This window comes from Drosophila novamexicana, unplaced genomic scaffold (genome assembly GCF_003285875.2).
Source record: "Drosophila novamexicana strain 15010-1031.04,08,12 unplaced genomic scaffold, DnovRS2.1 tig00000193-arrow-pilon, whole genome shotgun sequence".
Classification (NCBI taxonomy): Eukaryota; Metazoa; Arthropoda; class Insecta; order Diptera; family Drosophilidae; genus Drosophila; species Drosophila novamexicana.
The window spans coordinates 7141964-7160067 of NW_020824787.1; the positions used below are offsets into that span (position 1 = coordinate 7141964).

The following is an 18104-nucleotide window of genomic DNA, read 5'->3' on the forward strand; positions in this document are numbered from 1 at the left end:
ACCTTGTTCAACTGCTGCAGCAGCACCCACTTTGGCTAGGCAACCGAAGGCAGTCTTTGCAGCCGCAGTCGCAGTCGCAGTCACATTTGCAGTCAAAGTCGCAGTCACAGTTACCAGCTGCGCCTGTGAATCTATTGCAAATTTTGTACGCCGTTTGCCTTTTCGCATGCACGTGGTATTTATGTTCAATGGGATATAAGAACTATGACAACAGCTTTGCACAATAGTTAAGAGATTTATAAATTTATAAGTTCTATACATGTACTTCAGTTACTTTAAATACTTTATAGTTTTACTAATTTTTTTTTATTATCATAAATATAGCACCAAACCTATATCAATTTAATTTTTAAATATCGCTAATTTTCAATACAAACATGATGAATCTAGATAAAATTATTTCAATTCCAATAATTATTTAAATTCTAAAAACTCTTTAAGTTAAGCTTAAGTACTAGATTCGCCTTAGAAAAAGTTCCACATTAAACTGGCCAAAAACACTTATTGGTATTTATTTTTGAAGTTTTTATTTTCATTATTAATTTAGTATATTTGCCATTATTTTTTTATTATTCAAATTTTGCTGTTTAAATATCTCTTACTTTCTGCATATAATCAAGTGCAATTTTTCCTGTGTTTGTTTCTCTTCGTAAATGTGTTTCTCAAAAACATTTCACTTAAAACTGTTATAATATTTTATTATTAATTTTATTCATATATTTGGTATATACAACATAAATATTTTTTAGATATTTTGTGCTCATAAGAGATACACAATTGCAGTGTATTTGGACTTCGTTATGTGCTTGCTCTGCTTGCCATTTTCTAAAAATTCATTTCGTTGTCTGGTCCAGCTCGCTGCACAATGCAAAGGCGATGCAATCGCCGACTGATAAAGGCAACGGCGGGCTGTGGTGCGGGTGGTTTGTAGTCTCTCTAGTCTGCCTAGCTACCACTGGCCAGGACACGGCACATTGCGTTGTGCTTCATTCGGCACTCGATCAAATTACTTATTGTAGCCGCGCCGCAGGATGCGCAAGTGCCATTAATACAAATAAAGTGACACAAATACAGGCATGGCCCAGGCAACTATCTGTATAAGGCAACGTAGGCCGGGGCCAAGAGTGGGGGAATCGCTGGCTGTGCGCAGGTATCGTAGTAGTCGGCTTGCTTTATGCCATAACTGGCCATGGTGCTGCCATGGCCATAACTTTTGCCCACTGCTGTAGATTTAGCCAAGTGGAAGACTAATCTCTGAATTCGCCAGCACAAGCGACGGCAGCGACAGCAAAACTTTGAACAATGGGAAAGAAAAGTTTAGAAACTAGTCGTCGGTGAGCATGTCAACTGTGCGCAAGAACAACGAAGAGCATTTTGCTTGACGGCGGGCGGTCCAGCTCCTGTTTGTCCTTCTGCGGGGCGTCGCTATGCAACGAGGCGTTAAAACAGCCAGCCAGCCAGGTGCGGGCGTTCGGTGGGTGGTGGCACATGGGTCGGGTTAGAGTATAGAAGAAAAAGAAAAAGCGTAGCTAGAATTACAAGAAGGTGCAGTCGATTAAGCTCTCTGATAGATTTTTCAATTTGCATCCTTGCTGGCAGGATAAACAGCTAAAGCGACCGATTTGTTGACCCGAGCGCAGCAACAAAGCGGCCTTCAATTTGCTCTTGCCGTCTGTCTGGCAGATAAATAGTGCCGACCCCCAAACTACCCTCAAACTGCCCCCACGGAAGGTCACAGGTCGCGCTGACTCGCGGGCCCGCACCATCTAGCGCCCCCGCCAGCTGAGGCGACAACAAGCTGGTGTACAAAAAGCCGACAGCTGCCCTTGAGCTGCTGTCAGTTCGCCTGCGTTTCTTTCACACACATGCGCTTGAAGTGGGTAGATTAGCGGCGTGCTGGACCAGGACTTGGCGAATGTGCGTATTTAGTGGGCAAGAAATAAACTAGCTAAGGTATAGTCGAGCGTAAGAGGTGAACTAAAGTTTATTTAGGGTGAACCCCAAAAAAGAGCAGAATAATTATCCTTACATTTTTTTTTTTTGGCTTGAACTATATCTAAATGAACACAAGCTAGAGCGTGGTTTTTCATTCATAATACATAAGGCTCTTAATGCAACTTATGTGGCATGTGAGTTACATTTATTTCTTAAGAAAATTTAAGCCAAAAAATTAAATTTTAAGCTGAAATCAGATATGGCCATATATTTTTCTTAACTATTTTCACTAGCTTACATGTGCGTTTTTAAGTATTTTACATTGAACTGAGAGAGAGAAAGATAAGGAAATGAAGAAAGCGATAGATAGAGATAGAAAGATAAAGAAAAAGAGAGTGAAGAAGAAAGGGAGAGAGAGAGAAAGAAAGAATAGAGAAATAGAGAGAGATATAGGCAGAAAGAGAGAGAGAGAGGTAGAGAATAGCGATTTAAGATAGAGCGAGCGAGCGTGAGAAAGAGGGAGAAAGAGAGAGAGACACAGAAGGAGAGAGATACATGGAGAAATGTCGAGAAAGTGAAAGAAAGAGAGAGAGAGAGAGACAAAAAGGAGAAAAAGAGAGAGGGCATTGCTAAGTAAACCTAAGCCATACTTACCGATTTTTATTTCAATATTATTTTTACTTGATTTTCTTGAATTTTTATTGCGCTGACAAATGCTGCGCCCATATGTAGGCAATGCTTTTTTTCCTTTTCCCATTTTGCTGAGCTCATTGCCAACGTTGATGGCATGGCCCAGCATATGTCACCCATATGCCACATATGCCACCCATCGCCCGTTTAGAGGCACTGGCAGTCGAATGTATTTACAAGGTGTTGCTGTAGCTGCTGCTGTCGATATTTTACTGGCACTGCGATTAGGGTGGGGGGAGGACAGCAACGCGACGCGGAGGAGAGAGGGCAAAGGAATTTATGTTTGCGCCTGTACGCCAAGTCAATGAATTGCAACAAATTTCGCCTGCTTGCGGCTTGTTAGGCGGCATTTATTTATTTATTTATCGCGCGTTACCTTTGCCCGTGTAATAAAGACACAATATGAAGGGGCGCGGCGCAGGCCGGCAAACGAGAGGGGCTGCGGCAGGAGGAGGGCAGCGCTGTCAGGTGTCGCCGCTTGCTCTGTGACTTTTGTGTGTGTGGTTAAAATTTTTTAACTCCATGCGGCCAGGCATGCGGAACGCTGGGGGCAGAGTGTAATGGTGGAAGGGGCGGGTTGAGGGATGGGAGCTGGTTTCTGGGTAGTCGCATTGCGCGTTCATTTGGATTTATGTTGTGTTACGGATTTTTGTGGCCTATAAATTGTAATTACTTTAACGCTAAATGAGTTTTTGGCTCAGGCATTAGCTGACATTTCGCCCATTAAATGTTGTTGCTCAACTTGATTTTTTTTCCTTACTTACAATGGTCGTAATTAAAATTGGTTGCTTTCATAATGTGATTGGCCTGACTGAACAAAATGCTCGATACGGCTTCGCAACGTTGGGTATATAATCAAAAGCCATGTATCAACTGAACAGGGCCCACAAATAATCTGCCAAGTCGAACGATTTATAGACATTTGCAGGTGAAACGAGCGAGCGAGCTAGCAAAGTGTACAAACTTTGACCTCTGCCATTTGCCATCACTTCAAACTAAACAAATTCACACGACACAAGACATGGCAAAGTCACAGGAGCAGGGAAAGCAGACTGCGAGCGGTGGGGGAGGGGGACAGACACTATCTGGCACCGACTGATGGGTCTCTGCGGCTGGGCCACTGGGCGCACACTTCAAACCACTCAACTAGTCATAGACTAAATACTTGTGAGGCCATTTGAAAAGCGTCGCGCGGTGTTGTAACAGAGGGGAGGTTGAAGGGTGGGGCATCGTCATATGCCCAAACCAGATGCCCCTTGGCAAATAACGTTTTGCAAAATCGGCCGCAATTGCCAAACTAGCCAAATTAGAGAATATGCAAATGCATCAACATGCAAATCGGATGAGGGGAAGGGGGATCGGGTGGAGTCAATGTGCCTGGGCCATGCAGAATTGAGCGAGCGACAGTTTAGAGATGTGCGAGACAGCTCTGAGAGTCTGCTGCGATTCGCTTGCAAATGTGACACAAGTGACTCGAGGGCAGTGAATGCTATAGACGAGATACATTTTCAAAAGATACTTTGGCCAGATGTGCTCAAGTATGTTCGAATTAAATATCTTGAACAAGCTAAGATTATGTTTAAATGAAATGTCTTTAACAATGTAATATAATTCTTGGATCATATTTATATGATAAATCTTTAAGACTCTGGCATGTGTCTAGTTTTATGATATTTGGATTTTAACCTTAAAAAATATCTTTTAAGATTCATCTAGTTTTATATATCTTGTCCATTAAAATTGTATGTTATGAATTCTCGCAGTTAAATGCTCTATTTCAAATGTTTTATATCTATTTGTTTTATTATTTTATTTATTTTTTATCTTATTCCCAATTGTGGCTGCAGATTTTTTTAACAAATACCTAATTTTTTTGTAGTATTTTTTGGTTTTTGCACCAAATGCCAATTATATTTGCCAGCGAATTTGTATACATGGCTCGAGGGTATTTAGGTCCACATGAAAACATTTTCAAATGTATTTTGTTGTTGCAAATTTGCAATGCTTGCATTTTGTTAAATACAATTTTGCGCAGTTAGGAGAGCCCTCGAAAATGTTCTACTAAACTGGCAGAAAACCATTCAATTTAGATATGAAAAAAAAAGAGGATTCTTTGAAGAAAAGACATAACTTTTATTATTAATTCGCGAGTTACGCACTTTTGACCAATTAGTTGGTGACAGAAAATGTGGAACCTTGTTTTGATTATTCAGTTTTATATACATTATATTAATTATGCCTTCTATATAAGATAAACTTTATAACTATATATTTATTTTATGATTATTTTATATATTTATATTCATTATTATTTATTTTTATCTACTTGATGGAAGCCTATTATCATATTTATATACATTATTTTATGTATGCCTTTTATATATACTTAACAAGATACACTCTAACTAATATTGCTTAAATATTTATTTATTTCTGTAGTTGAAACTATAAAAAAATTGAAATTTATTTGTATTAATCATCACATTAAATTATTTTAAAATTAATATTATTGCTTTTCGCGCTCAATAACAAATTAATAAAACAAAAACAATTGTCAAATGCTGTTGAGTTTGAACTCGCGACTTTCTGCTTGCTGTCTTGGCGCCCAGACTCCTTAGCCACGCTGCCTCGTGGCTTGTTTTTGATTATTTTCATCATTATTTTCAAACTTTGCCTATTATTTTTGATCAATTGGAGTTCGAGATATACAAAAGCCCTCCACACAGTGCTCACTTTAGACAGTATAGGATGTTTCCATCAAAATTGTGCCGAACCGAATCAAAGTTTGGAGCGCATCTCTAGGCCAAACAACGTATGTCTTTATTGTCATCACCAATGCCAGCAGCCATCAACATGTGCCCAGCAGCAGCGTGTTGCAAGTTCAACAAATTAAACAAACTCTCTGGCTCTCTCTGTGTCTGCTTCATTATCGTTATCAACAACATTATCATTATCATTATCATTATTATGATTGTGCATGTCGGAGAGAATATGGGAAAAGTGTGCTTCCAACTGGCTGCTGTGGTTCGTTTGTCGTCTTAATCGAGGTTGCCGAACTTTTTGGCCAGCAATCATTTTGGTATGTTGAATGTTTCAGTGTTGACGTGCTGTTGGCCAACCGAAACTAACACTAACTAAAATAGCCAACTCACCCATTGGGCGACAACTATTACATTTTGGCCAAATGCCGTGCAAATTTAGTGCAATTAAAAGTCAATTGAAGCGCCACAAAATGTTGCAATTTTGAAATGCACTTAAATAATGGGATAATGGTAACAACCAACATTTGCAGAGTTCGGCGTGCACGACTAGGCGATGCCCTGTAATCCTAAAACATGGCATTCCACATAACTTTTGGCAGCTACGTACGTGCGAACCCTTCATTTCGTGCTTAGCCCATTGCGGTATTCTAGCGACTGCAAAGAGTATTCCTTTTAGCCATTGCCAACTTATGATAACCGAGCTCCTCAGCGAAAGCCCAGGCTTAAGCGTTAAACTCAGACTGAATTTCTTGCAGCAGGCTCAGGCAGGGGCAGTTATAGGGCTGCATATGCTTTTCCTTTTTTTTTAAATTTTCATTTTTTTGGAACCAATGCTTACTCATAAATCCCAGTCCGTGGCCCTGGCCTTTGGGGTCGACTCACACACACGCACGCACACACGCACACGTGCGCGCGCGAGCAGAGAGACAACGAGAACCGATTGCATTTGGGTATTGGGGATTAACGTTGCCTGAAACTGTTAAAATGAAATCCGTTCGTATGTCGCCGACAACGCTGAGACCCTTGTACAAACTGTCGCTGCTTACAACAGCAACAACGCCAACAACAACAACAACAACAACAACAACAACAAAAAGCAACACAACAATAAAAGGCAGAGAGAGAGAGAGTGAGTGAGAGAGAGTGAGAGAGAGAGTGAAAAAAAATGACAAAAAGGCATTTGTAGCAATAAAAACAGTGCAATTTGTATTTGAAATTGCCGCAAAATCCCAGCAGCAGTCAACGGGCCCACTCAACGCAGCAGCTCAGCAGCTGAATATGTATGAAATTGACGTTGGCTCCGACCGAAAACATAAGCCTGCCACGGTTTCACTGCAGCAAATGTAACAGTAGCAGTAGCAGTAGCAGCAGCAGCAGCTGACAGCAGTAGCTGACAGCAGCAGCATCCTTCGTGTGCTGGCAGTCAAATCCACCCGGGTGTTGTTTTTGCAGCGACGCGTAGCGCGCCGCGCGTTTTACGCTGCGTTGCGTGCGTGCGTCGCATCAAGCTCATTGTTTTCGTGGTGTGCGTGCGCGCGTCTGTGTGCCAGTCTGTCTGTCTGTCTGTGTGTGTGCTTGTGGTGTGCGCTTAAAGGTAAGCAATTTGTTCACGTACGTGTGAAAGTATGTGCAAGTGTTCGTTTGAGTTTTAACCCAGTGGCGTAAAATTTAACAAGTGATTTTAATATTTAATTACATTTGCTTAAGCACTACTTAGTAAAACATTTTCTAGTCTTTTGCATACCCTGTAAATACAATATTACCAACACAGGTTATTATACCCATGTCCGCATCTATAATTGGAATGTCTACTTTACACATAAATCAGGATCAATTATATCCATTTTTCTTTCCTCCTAAAAAAAACATGTTCAATCAAAGGCCAATCATTTGGGCATTTAACGAAAAATCGAGTAACATATATAATATAATAAAAATATATATTCTTAGTAATAATGAAAATATTAGCTTTAATATATGCGCTGGAAGATGCTTATTATATCCATACATTAATCTATATATGCAAATAATTCTATAGATACAGAGTATTTCCGAGTCGATCATTCTTGTTTTCTTTTCGTTCTTTCTTGGTTTTGCTTATCCCCCTTTTGTCTGTTATTAACATTAATGAATTGTTAGGTAGTTCTCTATGCGAGTAGGATACAGGATATGTTTCTTGTTACTCGGTTAAATACTTGGGGTACGTTGCGGTTAATTTTAATTAATTAACATTTTTAAATTATTGTACATTCTTGAGAAATAATTATATGACATAATAATATGTATTATTACAGTTAAACTAAAAACAGGTACGGTATCGGGCAATATAACTCTGTTCGAGCTGAAATACTTATGATAAAAACATTTTATTTTAATTCACATTTATGTGAAATATCAGCAAGTTATTAGGGAAGTTTCACTTGTAAATCTAAAAGTTTGTTTAGTAAGTAGTTTGTTCGGTAAGGTTATGGTTGTTTTTGAGCTCATTGGCTGTCATAGGGTTAACTAGTCGATTTTTGATGGTTGCCTTCGAAACTGAAGCTTGCAGCGGAATTTGAAGTAGCAGCTGTTACATTTTTTGTTGTTACTGCTGCGGCTGCTGCTGAGGTAAAAAACCGCAAACAACAAGACGAATGCAGCAACCGATGGAATAGAAGACAGTCTAACAGAATAACTAAGTAAGAGGATGAAAGGCTAAGAGTGAAGGGGCTGGCCAGCAGGTGGGGTAAGCAGACACGCATCTTGAGCATTATAAGCAAAGCGCAGCAAGGACCGCAATCAATATTTTATCAAAGCAAATGCGCTGCAAAGCAAAAAAAAAAAGGATAATAATAAGAAGAAGACCAAGATGATGCACAAGTAGAGGAAGAAGAAGCTGACGCATTGGAATTAGAAGTCGCAGAAGAGCCACAAAGAGAAACTGAGAACTTGAAAGAGAGTTTTTATGGAGCACTGTCTAAGCCGTCGAAACAACACCAAAGATTGAACTGGCCAAAAGGAAAGGCTCGAGTGAAGAAGTGGTAGTGGGGGAGGGGGGTTGTGAGAGCGCAGGGGCTATTTACTATTCATGCTAAGCCATGGCGTGTGCAAAAGAAAACGGCAAACAATGAAAAGCAAAGCACATGAAAAGCCAGACCAAGGCACGAGCATGAATAATAAAAGAATCAGCGCCCATGAAAATGCTAGCTCAAGGCAAGAAAACCGATGTATATATGACCCACGGGAACCAAACAGGAGAAAGAAAGAAGGATAGGTGGTAGAGAGAGGAGAGAGGACAGTTGGACAAACTTTCATTAAGCTACTTCAACAGATTCGTTTAATAATTGATTGAAAACGCAGTCTGCCAAATGTCATCAATCATAAGTATTGCAATCAATTAATTTGGCTCTGGCTTATTGCCAGGCAACTGGCCCAGGAACAATTCCACTACGCTGTAAAGGACCTTTGCATTTCAATTTCAAATGAGGTTCGAGTCAATTGCATGGCTGACCAGTTTGCTGGTCATGTTTTCAACTGTTTACAGCGGAAATGTTTCTGTGTGGGCGGTGAATGTCGGAGGAGATGGGGCGGGAGGGGGGGGGGGGGGGGTCGGGGTGTCAACGGTGTTAGCAATTTGCCAAAAAGGCTGCTAAATGGAAATTTGCCCAACACTTGAGTTGGGCGCGTGTCAAATTAACGCTCGTGACACGATTTAACTGGAGTCGCAGCTCGTGTTAGCAGAACGCGTGTTTGTATTATGCACAAAAACAGGAAGGCAACCAAAAAACACGAACTGACACGAGGCAACACGAAACAAAATAACTTGGCGTGGCTCAACAACGAAGATAACAATTGCGACACGATTTAGCTTGTCTTATCAGAATGCGTGTTTGTATTCGGCACAACAAAAGTAAAGCAGCCACAAAACACAAATTGACACGAGTTTGCACTAGCTAACACGAGGCAATACGCTTCAACAAGAGTCAACATAACTAAGCACTTGACACGCGCCCATCTCTAGCGAAGTAGCCCGTACGCCAGTTGGGCCTTCCATGTGTCTTGACTGTCACTTGCAGCACATAACAAAGTGTCAATAAACGTATTTGGCCAAAAAAAAAGAAGGTATGCAGCAGCAGCAGCAGAGGCAGTTGCAGCAAAAGAACAGGCAAAACTGCTTCTCAAAATATGTGCCCTACACAATGCTCAGCCAGAGCCTGTGGCTCATGTTTGTTGTCTCGGCTACCGTTTCGGGCCAACTTGATTAAGCTCTTGCCAAAAGGTGTTAGCAGGCACTTGCCACGTCTCTCTCTCTCTCTCTTTCTCTTTGTGTTCGTGTGTGTGTGCGTATGAAACATGGCCAAAATGAGTTCTGTTTGTGAATCCTGTGAAGCAGCATGTGATTTGTTCCTGCCAACTAATGGGTATGCAGTAATTGCATTTCAAAGTTGTAATATCTATATGACTACGATTGGGCTCATTCAGCGGGGAGTCTGTAGTGCTAGAAAAGTCAAATTTGTAAGCGTACCTTAATAATAATGACATTTAGTTATAACATCAAAGGCTACAATTTCATAGTAAATACGGGGAAAACTTTTCCAACGGATTAAGCTTACTTTTTTGTTGAGCGGACCTTAAAAAAAGAATCTTTAATGTTAGAATATCAAAGGTTGAACTGCGTGGTATATACAGTAAAAACCAACGTACAGTCATTTTAAGCCGAGACTTTTCTAAAGCGGACTTAAATTACCCACTGTCTGCCCAAGATTATTTTGTCATTGATTTTGATACTGTCAAAGTCTATAAATTATGATAATAAAAAATGTAATATAATATGATATCCATTCAAGAGAGTTTCCACTGTAATCTAATTTCCATAAGATATAATATAAATTATTAAAACATTTTGTGTTATCTGACAAATATGATTAATATTTCAAAATGGAAAGGTAGCCAAATCAGCAATAGTGTATAATATAATATGATTATATTATATACAACTATATTATAGTAACTTCTAATAAATTATAATATAATATAATAATATTATAATATAACATTTCTTAATTAGAATATACCATATATAACATAAAGGTATACATAGGTATACATATTTGGATTAGAATAATATTGTTTTGCTCAGAAAAAGCGTAAAGCTACGCTTTACTTGTAATTATGCTCTATGCCTTGTAATTATGCTAGTAAATAATTTCTATATTTGTATATAATCAACCAGTTATTTCTTTTCTAAAAGTAACTGTTGCTGCTGCTACTACTGCTGCTGCTCCTACTGCTGTCAGAAGCAGCAGTCGTAGTCGTAGTCGTAGTCGTAGTCGTAGCGCTGCCCAGTACCGATTTGTTGACCTGACCGCAAAAGTTTTTAAGCCCATTTCACTTGAAAATTATAACTGGCAGTCAGCTGCTAAGCTGAAGTGAAATTGCAGCGCCAACTAACCACATACTGCACGGCAAACTATCCATGCATACTCATGCACTCACACAGATACACACATGCTCACACTTACACACTGATAGAGGGCCAAAATTTGTCGAGAGCTCGGCCCAAAAAAGTAGGCTAATGCCACTTTCGAGTAGTTGGCCGCAGAGTCGCAGTGAAGTGTGGCTGCAAGTGCACTTGTTACCAATTAAGCTAATCCGTCAGATAATTAGTAACATAACACACACACACACACACTAGCACACACAAACACACTCAGCCACTATGCTGGCAGCTCTTGTTGCTGCTGCTGCTGCTGCTGCCTCGGCACATGCAATTTATAGCTGCACGTGGTTGTTGCATTGCATGTATCACGTGACACTTGATTTCCGGCGCAGTTCCCAGTTCGCTTTGCCGGCCCCTCTCCCCCGCTTTCGCCCGCTTTCTGCACCCCTCTGCTCCTGTCCTGCTCTGGCATTTCTCTTGCTCTGCAGGCAGCCTGTTTGCTTTGCTTTTCTTTGCGACTTTTCTAATTTGGACTCTGGCACAACATGCAACCAAGTCGTCGTCCGTCGTCGCCGTCGCGAAAATTTGTGGCTGGCACCTTATTAAAAGCGCCCAGCAGCTGAGCCTGAGCTGGAGCTGGAGCGGGAGCTGGCAGTCTCCCGACCTTTAGCGTTGACAACGTAGCCACATCCTAAAACTGATTCTCATCCGGGGCTCGCTCGCTTCGTCTTCGTCAACTGCAGTTGCAAATTGGCTGGCAAATGCCGTTGCCTGCTTTTAGGCTGGCTTATTAAAATTTCAGCGTGTTCATTTGCCAGTAAGTCAGCGGCTGCAGAGGGGGGCGCGTTGTAAACTAGGCGACTTTCGGGATTACCCAACAACTAGTTAATGTTTGATTTGCCTGCCAGTCAGCCCGCCAGCCCGACTGTGCGACACACATGGCTGCATTTCGGTACCATGCCCTTTATCCACAACACCCCAAACAGTCTACCCTACCTAGCGGTAGGGCCCTCCCCACTTGAGCCTGTCGGAAAGTTTTCACTACCTCTAATCTGTGTTGCCAACCTCAAGCTGTCAAAATTTGCCAGCGAACTTGCGCAGCCTTTTAGCTTGAAGCTGTGGTCATATATTGAAAATATTTATTACTTTTTGTGGCATTAAATGAATTATAAGAATTTGTTAAGCAGCGAGCGTGAAAATTAAGCATCTTAATAATTTATATTTACTTTATATATAAAATATATTACGCACATTATTTAAATATATATGATATCATAAACATATATATTCATAACTATATATATTAATATACGTAAAATCATATATATATATATATTAATTTATATTTGTCATGAAAATTATTAATTTGAAATCAAAAATCAGCCAATACATTAAAGATAACTAAAAGTTAACTCAGCTGTAAACGAGCGTACATTTATTTTTCATTATTAATTTTTGCATATTTTCTGTCAACAATTTTGGCATTTTTAATTATAATATGAAATCATATTCGAAAACTGATTAATAAAAAGGAATATGTCAATGCTAGTTTTATGCATGTCTCAATTACAGCACAAAATAATTTTGAATTTGCAGAATATTGTATAATTGTGTTACGCAATGCATTTTGTTGGCATTGACGAATATCTATACACTTGTAGGGGGTATTATAATATTGTCATGAAATATGTCATGTATAGAAGGACAGATCGGACTTCATAAAGTGTGTATATAAGTTTCACAAAATCTTATTATCATCGGACCACTATATTATATGGCTGCAATAGGAACGATCGGGTGAAAAGTAGGTTCTCCTTCTCTTTAAAAAAGCTTCTTTTTTTAGGTAGATAGCTTGACCAAACTATGTCAAAATGTCATAAATTGAATTCTTGCATGGAAATCTTATTTTGTTATCAAGAAAAGCTTGACTTACCTCTGTATTTACTATTTAAACTGAGCATCATTCAGCATTTAGAAGCTTCACTATTCTCATATAGCTGCAAACCCGTAAGGAAAATGTCTAGAAGGGTATCAAATCTTCGGCTTGCCTAAGATATTCTTACTTTCTCGTTATTATTTCGGCTCCATAATTTTATTTATTAAGCAGAAGCTGTGGATATATTTTTGCTGCTTTCACCAAAGCTGATTGTGGACTAAAATAGCTAAAGGGAAAAATTAAATTATAGATTATCTCTTATCATACACAATAAACAGATAACTACAGCATTTTTTATCAACAATTTTTTACAGACATACAGCGATATCTAAAGCAGGATTTTGTCAAATTTGCATATAATTAAAAGCGTTTTACTGTATCGAATAACACATGGGTAAGTACGATTGAAAGTTTTTTGGCCTTGCTATTTTTACCTGGGATAATTATTTTTTCACTCGACATATAGCATAATATGCCATAAGAACGGCATTATTTCATTTTCATTTATAAACCATTTCGTTGAGCATCCTCACTATTATAATGCTCTCCCCATCCACCATTCTGATTGAGCTAAAAAATAAAAGAACATTGCTCTAATTTGTTTCTAAGTGCGGCAATCTTCAGCAGCAAGAAAAACAACAACAATGCCGAACTCTAATGGCTAATTAAATCGCTTGAATTACAAGCCAACAATATTAAAATATTACAAAATAAAACTTTTTCTGCGGCCTCTCGCTGAGATTTAGCATTTGCGATATTAACCCCCCGTCCTGCGCCTCGCCTTGGCCCGCGCAAATGCCAAAATGTTAGCCCAATGCCTCCAATGAGGCCGAAGCCAAAAATATTCAACGAAAACTTTTCACATTAAATAAAATACAAAATGCCCATTAACAGTTCGAGTGGATAAACTCGGTTTGCATTTCCACACACCGCCCACACATAGACGCCCACATATACAGCAAGCACAACACACACCCATACACACACCCTCTCACATAGGGGGGCGTTTCGCAAACAAAAATTGAATTTCGTTTCGAGGCTCAAAACTCAAAATCGCGCGCGTTGTTAGGGGTAGATTTGATGAGACGAAGGGGGAGGGTGCGGGCCGCAGGCGTAGCTGTTCGGAGCCCCAAAATGATGGCAAGCGTCGAAGGCGCATTGTTGTTGTCATGTATTGTTATTGTTATTGTTGTTGTTGTTGTTGTTGTTGTTGTTGTTGTTGTTGTTGTTGTTGTTGTTGTTGTTGTCGTCGTCGTAGCTGGTATGGCATACAATAAAATACGAACGAACGACAACAAAGAAGTACAAATTAAATCCCAATTGGAGTTGACCGCAAAATGGAAAAGACCACAAAATTATAACCACAACGATGTGGGTGGCGAGCAGGGTGTAGGAGGGTTGGGGGCATGCAACAACTTGGCAGCACTGCCAAAGGGGCTGACGATATTGTGGAAGGTATCCCCTGTCCGTCGCACAGCAAATCGAGGCAGCAGATAAGCAGCGCCAACTTGTGTTTTGTTTGAGGGCGTTGTGGCGCGCTTGGGGCACAATTATTGCTGGCGCTGGGCGCATTGCTTACACCCCCACTCCACTTACCTGGCCCCCCAACGCTCTGTTTCGCTCTCTTACACATAGTTGGTAACGTGGTCTTATTTTGGCAATTGATCTGGTAATCGAAGCAAGGCACAAGGCTCACATTTAGTTTTTGGCTAGGCCAAGCCAGGCGAAATTGATATTTATATTTAACGTAAGCCAACAATAAGCCAGGCCAATCACACACACGCGCACACTCTCACACAATAGTAATGTACACAGGGCGTATGCTTAATGTGGCCAAGTGACTGGCGGATTTCCTTTTGTGCAGCATTCAGCCTCGATTGTAGCCAGTTATCTATTAATAGAACGTTTCTGCAACGGGTAACATGGGCCAAATGGGCCGCGCTGAAGGTTAAGTTAGGCCAACAATTTGTATAGGAATCTTCTATAAACAGTACAAGACATGAGAGTTAGATTCAAATAAAATAAGGGAAAATAACAATTGGGTTATTGGTTCAATAAAATAATATTGATATACATATTTATATTAAAGTAACAAAAAATAATATAACCTCAATCATTATAATTATAACTTAAAGGCATCAGATTGAATTTTTAAGAAAAAAATAAATTAAATAATATAAATGGATAGAAATATTTATTTTAATAAAGAGAAAGTATCAATAAGCATTATATTTTTATATATTAAATTAACAACAAATAACAACCTGAATATATATCTTAATAAATAAATTAACAGCTATTAGACTTAATTTTTAAAGCAGCTGTTGAGAATCAAAGTCAGAACCACTTTTGAGCTAGTTCTTAAATACTACTTTAAATCTCAAAAGTTATCATTTGTAATTGTCGCATAGCAAAATTGATTTCTTTGGCTAAAGTAAAGTTTTGCCAAGCACAGTTTACACAGGGCACAAAAGAGTCGAACCCTTTCCATTATAATTATAATCAGTTATTTACAGTCCGTGTGTATCTTTAACTGGGCGTTGCGTGTTCCACATTATAATTAGCCAACAACAACAGAGGCAACAACAACAGCAACAATAACAATGACAACAATTGCAATGGTTGGTCTCGTATGGCCACGTCAAAGTTTGGCCTATAAATCGTAGCGCCAAAATTTAAATTAAAACCAAATAAATTAAACGCCTTTCATTGAAGATTAATGGCCTTAAAGCAGCCGCATTCTGTGGATGCTGTGTACTGTGGACTGAGTGGGTGGTCGGTGGGCGTGGTGAGGGGCGCTGCCTGCGCCTGCCTGCAGCGTCTCGCTTTGTACGCTTGACTGCGAATTTTATGGTTGATGGATTTTCAGCTTTGGCGCGCGAAGGTTCCATAGTGCACAGCCGGAGCTGGAGCAGAACCCACAGCCCGAACCGGAGCTAGAGCTGGAGCCAGATCTCCAGTGCCAAAAGGCACAAATGGCTTAAGCTGCGGCAATGGCAGCTACCATCATTTTGGCTGGCTTTAAGGCCAACTATTTTAGCTTTGCCAAAACTTAAAGGTCGCCATTAGAGCACGTGCCTAATTCAATTGCCTTGTCAGCTGAATATTTCCAGCACGTGCCATTAAAGGTTCACATGAAAGCAAATAATTCGATTGCTAAAACAAATGCATTCGAAGTTCCATGTTAGAATTATATTAGAACTATTCGAACTGTTTTGTGTGCTTTAAGAGTCTACAAATGTTGGGAAATGGGCCGGACTTTAACGAGATGGGCGGTGATGCCAATATTACTGCCGTAGCCAGATCTTTTTTTAGAGGATATTATAATTTTGTTATGAGGTGTGTAACGCATTGAAGGAGCCATCGCCGAGCCCATAAAGTACATATATTCTAGATCAACATCAACAGCCGAGTACATATAGCCATGTGTGACTTCTGTCTATCTATCCATCCGTCTTTCTATGCGATCTACTCTCTCAGTTATAAGCTATTGTCTTGAAGCTTTCGATCTTTCTGTTCCAGGCAGTCCATATGTCGGAACCGGCCGAATCAGACCCCTGTATCATATAGTTGCCAAGTGAACAGTCTAAAAGTAGTTAACTGTATGGCAGAATGTATTGTATATAAAGATATCTTGACCAAACTAATATTTACCTTTTAAACTATGCTGCTTATATATGAGCCAAATATGATCAAGACCGCACTATCATTCAATATAGTTCTATAGATTGAAAAATTAATTGATATTTAGGAAAATATTCTGTTTTCCAAAATATTCCCATCAAACTCAGCATTCACGAATTTCACTATTCTTACATATCTGCAAAAGCGTAAGAAAAATGCGTGGCAGGGTTTTAAATTTTAAGCGTGTCGAAGATAATTTTACTTGTTCGTCTTTTTTTATAGAACTTTAATCTTTATGAAAATTGTTGTATAGTAAATACATGTGCCAGGCCCATCTTCAGTGACGACTGCTCAAAATAGATAGTCGAACTTTTACATGTTGCTCCATTGTCTTATTTAAGTGCCTAAATCAATTCGTTGTTTGGATTTGCATTTTTTTGTATATTAATACAATATTTGTGTTTACTTATTTATTTTTATTTATTTGTATGTACCTTAAAAAGCATTTCAATTTAAATTGATTTGCGCTGAAGACAATGCACATGTTTTGTTTAGTTTAACAACTTTTCACAATACTTGTTTTCGAATTGCACACAACTTGCCCCGAGCCATATTCATTTTTATATAAATTTAAACTAGATCCATTTGCATATTTCACACAGTAAGCGCTTATTTATAGAAATCGAGCACAAAATTTATAGAATTCAAATGTAGCCTTGTATATTTTTGGAATATTTGAAGAGCTCTTTATTCATTTACCAAAATCTAGAGCGTAAACAGCTTGCGACATAATATTTATCATCATTAATCAGCATAGAGTACAAAGTTCTCTCTCTCTCTCTTTCTCTTGAAATATGAAGTTTGAGCCCGAAGATGGCAGCGATAATCTCTGCAAATCGCTTGAGTTTTTACTAGAGTTATGTCTATGGGCGAAAAGTGGGTTAAATTGTTGTTGTTGTTGTTGTTGCCGCATCTTGAGCTCCTTGGCACTCCCAGCTGGAGGAGCAGCTGCTGCCACATGCTTGCAAATTGTCAAGTTGCGGTTGCGCTTTAAATTATGCAGCCGGGGGAGGGTTGGCAGGATGCGGCACAAGCAGCAGCAGCCTGGCTGGCATCCTTTAACATAACAGTTGCAAAATTTTGAGAGCTGCAAGCAGCTGAATTTATATGCAGCTTAGTTGCAACCCAAAAATTCTACAAATTTTAATAATAATGAGCAGTACACACACACACACAGCTGGGCGTGTTTGCGTGTGTGTGTGTGTGTGTGTGTTGCTTTATTATTTTAGCAGCACATGTCTACACACACGCTCGCACACACACACATACACACATTGTTCAGCTAAAAATTGGATTGCAGCTGACGCTTGGCAAAGGCAAAGCTACAAAAAAAAAGAATGCAACTACCCGCTGCCGCCCCTTTGCCACCCACATGCCAACATAATAATATTATGTTGCAGCTGCCAAGGCGCAGAGATCGTTGCTGCAACTGTTTGTTTAGCCGAGAGCAGAGAGCAGGGGTGCAGTCAGTGCGGAGGGGGAGTGGACGGGGGGTACGCTGTGTGCTCGCAGAAGGACGACTGCAGCCTGACTGCTGCTGCTGCTGGTAAGGACAACACGATATGTATGTGGCGACGTGTGGTCGCAAATGATATTAACAATTCATTAATTAACCTCGTTTCGTTTGGGTTATGATGAGAAGGACAACGGCAACGACGACGGCAGCGGCGGCGGCAGA

General features: G+C 39.7%; 1 protein-coding gene across 3 annotated transcripts in view; it reads left to right on the top strand.

Moving 5' to 3' along the window:
* Window positions 1–18104, top strand: part of LOC115759178 (protein shuttle craft) — a 63106-nt gene that overhangs the window by 32807 nt on the left and 12195 nt on the right. For 2 of the 3 annotated variants that reach the window (XR_004017506.1, XR_004017505.1), the window contains one exon: window positions 13057–13136. The exons of the other annotated variant lie outside the window; for it this stretch is intronic. The gene's annotated coding sequence lies outside the window, so the exon portion shown is untranslated. The remainder of the gene's footprint in view (window positions 1–13056; window positions 13137–18104) is intronic. 3 annotated transcript variants of the gene reach the window in all.